The sequence below is a fragment of the Pundamilia nyererei genome, unplaced genomic scaffold, assembly GCF_000239375.1.
Source record: "Pundamilia nyererei isolate P.nyererei 1_Seehausen unplaced genomic scaffold, PunNye1.0 scaffold00016, whole genome shotgun sequence".
In the NCBI taxonomy this organism is placed as follows: domain Eukaryota; kingdom Metazoa; phylum Chordata; class Actinopteri; order Cichliformes; family Cichlidae; genus Pundamilia; species Pundamilia nyererei.
In genome coordinates this window covers 1,718,670-1,726,281 of record NW_005187417.1, presented here as the reverse complement: position 1 = coordinate 1,726,281, position 7,612 = coordinate 1,718,670, and the positions used below count along the sequence as shown (strand labels likewise).

The 7,612-nt window shown below is 39.4% G+C and overlaps 1 protein-coding gene across 1 annotated transcript in view; it reads right to left on the bottom strand.

Moving 5' to 3' along the window:
* LOC102205028 (cingulin-like protein 1) overlaps window positions 1–3,007 on the bottom strand; it is a 54,071-nt gene extending 51,064 nt beyond the window's left edge. Inside the window, exon 1 of the mRNA XM_013908898.1 lies at window positions 2,936–3,007. The gene's annotated coding sequence lies outside the window, so the exon portion shown is untranslated. The remainder of the gene's footprint in view (window positions 1–2,935) is intronic.
* Window positions 3,008–7,612: the final 4,605 nt, after the last annotated feature.

Here is a 7,612-nt window from a genome sequence, read left to right as displayed (position 1 = left end):
ATATAGTGTAAGCTAAAAGCTTTGGCAGCTTTTTAAGCATGTACAAAAAATAATGTAACATATACTAGAGTACTAAATACAACAAAACTAAAAAGCTTAACTTCTGGCATGCAAGAAAATCCAAGTCATCATTTACACAGTGTAAGTAAAATAAAGAAAATAAAAAACAAAAAAACATATATACACACACACTAAAAACTGAAGAGTCAAGAGTAAAATAGTGCAAAATTGAGAGTAACAGTAAAAAATATGTTAGATAACAGTGAACGAAAAAGCACAGCTGTGTAGGAGATGAGGGTGATCAGAACAGAAAAAGATGGAATGAAAGATAAAGACATGGAAAGTGGACTAATACAAAGATACTTTAGCTAAGCAAGAAAATCAGTAATGCTAACAGCTGGCAATAGTTTCTGCATTCTTAAGCCAAGAAAACATTTACACATGAATGACTGCAATTTTCCTTAGACAATTGTGAAAAACCAGCTTTAGAAAGCACATTTTACATTCTGAACACAGGACAACAACACCGATATTTAACACATAACTGCGTAAAGCTGACTTCATTTTAGCCTGCTAGCACATCTCTGTGAGGCTGACATTTTCTACATTTTGCAACATATGTGAGAAAACAGAACTTTCAGAAATATAATAATTAATTGTATGTGCTTGACGTCACCCTTTAAAGCAACTCATGTATAACTAATATCCCTGCTTCTTAAGCTAGCTGTCAAGACTGCAAAAGTAGCTGCGTAGCAACACGCTCGCTGGCCTGCAAGCTAAAAACAAAAGAAACTAGAAAAAAAATACAAAGATATAAGCTCACAATGGCTATAGGAACTCACTTATTCCTTTAATTATTGTTAATGTGATAAAATAATATCGATTTGTGGCGACTATTTCACAGAAGAACTAGCCTAACAACCACTGCTCTCTCTAGCCTGTTGTATCTTCTGGCTTAAAACTGCCATAGTTCTCACTACTGTTGGTGTCTCCAGGACTGTGCTTTACTGTGATTACACACACGCACATAAACACACCCACACAAACAATCACAGCTTGTAATCAGTCGCCCAACTTAATTCTTCAACCAAACAGGCATGCAGGGGTAGAGACCCAGTTAAGAACAGCATGGTTTGGTTAGGTGTTGTTATTGTTGTTGTGACTATTACTAATTAAGTGTTAAGTAACACAGCAGCTCCACGTGGAGTCAGTAAAAGTTCACATAGCGCCCTCCACCCAGCTGAAATAAAGATAACATCTCATCTCTGTTTGCCTCTTATCAGGGGGCAGAGTACTCTTGAGAAAATGAAAACTGTTAGATATCATCAGTATTAAAAAAAGAAAAAGGAATTTTATTGTCAATGCCTGACACGAGTTTGATCTTGCAGAGACGTAAGCTTAAAGTCACTATTATGGTGGATAAGAAACTGTAAAACGTATATTTTCATGCCACTTTACAACATTGAGATTTCATGGAAGGTAGTATAAACTCCTCACACTATACTTTCTGGCTATAAGTATGTAGACACAAACTGCACACAGCACACCCACAATACACATGAAAACTGAATCTGTCATTCCAAAGCCACAGACACTAAATGCTCCTCTAGCTCAGACTCCTAAAAGGTTTCCACATGATTTTCCAGTTCATCCTGAAGGTGTTGGAAAAGACCGAGGTCAAGGCTCTTTGCATGTCAGTCAAGTTTTTCAACACTGAAATGTGTAATGTAGCTCAACAGTGAGAATGAGCCCAGCGCCTAATTTTAGGTTGTTTCATTAACATGATACAAAGCAAGGACAAGCCTGTAGTAACCACTTTTGAGTCCACGCTGACTTTGTATAATACGATGCTACACAATTGCACTATGTTGCACTTTATATTTCATTCTATAATCAAATTTAAAGTATTTAATATTGTATTGAAAAAATTTTTTTTTTAAGTATCTCCATTACTGACACGTTTCTCCACAGTATTAATACACTACAGGTACCTGCATACCAGCACCATGAAAAGCACTCAAGCTCAAACACAGACTGCAGTAAGGGGGGCCACAAAAGTTGAGGACTATTGATTTCTGGTAACATTATCACACTAATGCTGATAACTCCGAACAGCTCTTACATAATGCTCCTGGAACAACAGTAGCTTTAATCCTACTTCATAGTTCTTCAATCACCATATTAATTGCCTATTCTTAACAGTCTTCCCTACCCGTTTTTAAGTCACTCCTGAAAAAGCAGCTCTTTACCCTGGCCTTTGACACCACATGAGATGTTGGTTTTTATTTATTTATTTTTATTTTAGTTGTTTTTAGTTGATTCTGTGCTGTTTTATCTTGTTTTCTTTTTTAATATAGGGCTATTTTAATTTTTATGTATTATGTGTTATATTGATTCATTTGTGCTGTTTTCTTTTATTCTATTGTTTTTAACTTATTTTCTGTACAGCACTTTGGTCCTGTGCTGGGTATTTTAAAGTGCTTTATAAATAAAATTGGATTGGAAATTGGATTATCAAACTGTACGGTACCTTCTCTCCGTTTACAATGCCTGTCTCAAGATTCATTATTTGAAGATCTACATGCTAAATCAATCATTCGGAATGTTACTATGTACTTTGGCTGAATGTATGAAAGCCTGCATCTCCATTTGCCGCAGGCTAAACTTTAAAAGTTTAGCTTAACTATTTTTGCGCACAGTTTTGACCTGAAGCAGTCTCTGTGCTTCCCTGCATCAGCTGGATTATCTGTTCCTCAGCCCTATCCTTAAAAAAAGACTAGTTTTTCTGCGATCCAGTTTGAGGAAGATAGCCGTGAACTCTCTTAAGTGAAAGCAGCGCATTTCTCACCCGGAATCAGTGTCAGCAAAAAAAGCTGTACCAAAGCGCTCCCATTAAACTCCAACAAGTGTTCCTGGTAAATTATGAGCTTCTTACCTGTTCCTCCTCCTTTCTGCGGTGCTCTGATGCCGACTGACAGCCTGCTGAGTCTGCCTGACAGGAGTTTCCTTGTGGGTGTGGCCAGAGTTACACCTGCCGCACACCGGAACGTGCGTAATGAGCCCAGCTGACTCACGCAAAGTCGCCCGGGAAGGGAGGAGCGAAGGTTTGAGCTGGTTAAACGTTACATTCTCTGGCAGAAATCCACGAGAACATTTTTGAGAGGCATGAGAACGAACTCACTCTCTGTCTTTGACACCATTTTGGGAAATGCAGTGCACCATGGGCAGCTTTTGCAACTATTTCAGGAATGTTTCCTTCCCTGGGGACATTGTGGTTACCACCTTCTCCCTCTGATGACATTAGGTGACATATATATGTATATATCTTAGTTCCTTACATACAATGCTAAACAAAATCATAAGACCACCATCCAGTCAGCTGTAAAGTTTATAAATGAACAGTATTGGTAATTACCAGAATGATTTTTGTAATTGTGTGTCCACCAGTATGTACAAGCTCTTTAACTGAGATAATATTTTTAATGCTTTAATATAATTTTTGCTGCCATTCATTCATTTTCCAATTCACTGTTTGAAAAAAAGGAAAGAAGATTTTAGTGATTGAGTCTTATGCTCAAATAATTTTTCACTGATTCAGAGAAGTCAGGATTTGGGTTGAAAAACATGAATTCAGTTTGTTATTTGCCTGACAAATAGCAATTATAATTTCTCATTTTAAACAAGTTTTTGTCAGATTTCTAAAATATTTGTGTTTTCTTCTTTTTATGGTAGGTGGTCTAATGTGCATTTGTAAAGCATTTAAATTCTTACCTTTCCCTGACAAGAAATGCCCAGCGCAAAGCCAAAGTGCAGTCCCTTATGTCATGCTACAGCATATTATTTTACCTCTAAACCAGCTTTCTGGTGTTTTCTCTATTGAAGTTAGTTCTGGTCACTGGTTTAAAGTTTTAAATCACTTTGCAATAGGTAACAATGCTATGTAAGGATAGTGTTTTTGTTGACCCATTCCATCAGCAGCTTTTATGTCACTATAATCTCCTCCTACTGTCCCAATGCTTGTATTAATGATTTATGGGGATGTCCTATTAGAAGAGGAGTCTCTGCAATATAGTTGGTAATCTGCATTGATGTAAATACACCAGTTGGAAAAACAACCTTAGAGACAGCGTGACCACTTTAGGCTGGCCCCATGCTGAAGTGCATTTTTATGGCCTGGTACAACAAAATTTTCTGTTATATCAAAATACATATTTACAAATACATATTTTTAAAGCGCTTTGAGTGCTCCAGTAGAGAAGAAAAGAACCAGTCCATTTACCATTTACACTACCAACACAAGCTGTTATGAAGCACAGATCACCCAAAAAGTCTTTCGTTTGATGAGTGAAATTTTGGTATTTATTATCTGACATGTATTCCTGTGGATTGCATCTGTCAGCTAGCTACACAGTGTTGCTAGCACTGATTAGTTATCGCTCCAGTGTTTCGTCCAAATCATCAGCTTCTTTTGGATGCTTCCTTTAAGAATCACCACAGAAGATCATCTGCTCCATCTCACCCTATCCCACCTCCATCTACCATACACTTCTGTCACACCCAGACTGCATGTCCCCCTTCACTTCTTCTTCACCTCTGTTGCTTTGGATGGTATCTATCTCCACTATCGTTACCCCTTGTGTGTTCACCTTTCGACCTGTCTCCGTCTCATTCACAGACATTCATTCCTCTTCTCTCCATTGCATACCTCCACCTCTCCAGGCTCTCTTCCACCTGCTTTCTACTCTCACTACACATCACAATGTCGTCTGCAAACAGCATAATCCACAGAGACTTCTGCCTGACCTCATCTGTCAATCTGTGCATCACCACTGCAAACAAGAAGAGCTGATGTAATCCCACCACACACCTCACCACTGTATACATGTCCTTGTTGTTGAAAGTTGGTGCTGGTACAGTTACAGTTTTGTTCAAATATTGGACAAAAAATGCTATTAGTAAACGGACTGGCTTCTATATAGTGGTTTTCTACTCTGCATGAGCACTCAAGGCACTTTATACAACATGCCTCATTCCCCCCTTCACACAAACACTTGTTTCTATGCTTGAGTGCTTTCCATCTAACTTTCACACACATTCATACTCCAATTGACACATCAGAGAACAACTTGGGGTTAGTATCTTGCCCAAGGTTATGCAGAATAGAGCAGCCAAGGAACCACTAACCTTCCAATTAGCAGAGGATTTTCTCTGCCTCTTGAACTACAGCCACACACACACACACAAACACACAACAGATGGCAGTGGCCAAAACACTCAAACAAAGCATTCAAAACACAGATTCTAGAAACCAAACAGGTGACATCATAGTGGCTACACCCATCTTTTATATACAGTCTTTGTTTAAATATACTGGAAGTTTCTCTTTCCAAGGCTGAATTTGAAAAACCCTACACACCATGCTGCACAGCAAAGCTGAAACATCAAAGAAGAGGAAGAATAAGCACAGCATATTTTTTGAATGGGGATGTCCTGTTGGCAAGAAATGGTTGCATAGTCACTATAAAATCTGAACACATAAATCTAAGCTTTGATCTCAGCCTGTGAGGAACAGTGAGTAAAGTCTTTCCAAGAGATCACATTATTTTCCTGCAGTGTGAAAACACTGTGGCACACCTACACATAAACCTAGAGTCTCCTGTAAAGAAGAGACGACTGAGTGTTGGTTAAACAGCCTGTGGTTGCCATAGAGGTCCCACTGAACGCCGAGCTACTTTGTGTTGGGCAACGCTGGCAACCACACCTCACATTCCTCTTAGCTGGAGCCAGGAACACACCCATCAGCAATTTACACTATGGCTCCACACACGTTCACATGTACACATGCATTCAAATGGAACTGAGCAACACTGCATTCACACCTTTTGTTCTTTTATTTAACAAAAATTGTTGTGACAACCATAGAACGACAATGAATACTCTTACTGGTCACTTTATTTAATTTAGAATTTGCTCCGTGTTTACATGATAACATCACAAAGTTGCTGCAGATTTGTCTGCTGCACATCAATAATGTGAATATCCCGTTCGATCACATCTACGATATGGTGACTGTGAACTCATCGTCATGTACAACAACCAGTTTGAGATGATCTGAGTTTTATGACACTAGTATTATCCTGCTAGAAGTACCCATCAGCCATCAGTAGCCTGATACTGGTGGATGGATTGTTCATGCCAAAATTTGACACTACCATACCAACCTCCTGTTGACCAAATTTGGTCTGCCAGTGTGGATTGCAGCCTTAGCTGATATGAGTGGTGGCCAGTGTGGTCTTCTGCCGCTGTGACCCATCTGCTTCAAGTCTTTATAAGCAGTGTGTTCAGAGATGCTGTTGTGCATACCTTGGTTGTCATTATTTGAGTCACTACCACCTTCCTACCAGCACAATGCAGTCTGACCATTCTCCTCTGACCTCTGGCATCAACAAAGCCTTTTCACCCAGAAAACTGCTGCTCATTTGATATTTTCTCTTTTTCTGACCATTTTCTGTTAAACATGGAGACGGTTGTGTGGGCAAATCCCAGCAGATCTGCAATCACAACAACAGTGGCCTCAAGGTACTTTATATTGTAAATACCCTACAATAATACAGAGAAACCAGAGGAAATCCCAACAATCAGATGACCCTTAAGAACAAGTGCTTGGTGACAGTGGTAAGGATAGCTATCTGCTGTGACCAGTTGCGGACAAGGAGAGGAGATATGGCAAGAAGTGACTTACATCAGGCTGCCATTCTGGGCCAACAAAAGACATCACCACCATTCACCTGGAGAGAACGCATGCAGGCAGAGCGAGAACATCCAAACTCCACACAGGAGTTCTTGCCTCAGACCAAGAACTCATTTGGTCTGAAGCAGCAATTGCAACCACTGCACTGCTGTTGCATCCTTTAGAAAAGCAAAAAAGAAAATTAATAATTTTCCAATCATAAATAAACGTATAAAAGTGAAAACTGAATTAGCTTTTATTTCATCATCCTCTCAAGTAGCTGGTTTGTACATAGTGTTGTCTCACACGCCTTTTTGGCGTGTGTCTACAGTTTAAAAACATCCTGCACAGGGGAGCGTCCTGTGAGACAACCTTTACTCACACAGTGATAATTCACACTGCTGCAGTGACTTGATTTGGTTGCTTATTCATGCTAATTCTCTAGAAGTTGGCAGAATGCCCAAACATGATTAATTGTCAGCCATGCTGTTGGTAATGCGAGGCTGCACTTGCTAGCGTGCTAACATCTAGTACACACATCCTGAGGTGACATAGGTGACTGAGGTGACAAGTTCAACTTGATTTGCATGTTAGCAGTGCTGCTTACAGTGATAGTTTTATAATAATGCTTGCAATGATAATGGTAGTATATTAGTGTTATGAAGGGACAACATTTACCCAATTCTCGATTAGTTAGTATGAATGCAAGCTAAGATTTAGTAAGGCGAAATATAAAAAGTCGGCAGATCAAATGTCACGACTGCCGAGGCGAGCCGTGTGGTATGAAGGGAGAAAGGACCCAAAACGCAGGCAGTGGATGATAATGCTGGTGATGTTTTATTTACACAGTGGGGAGATGGCAAAACAGACAAGAGGGAAGAC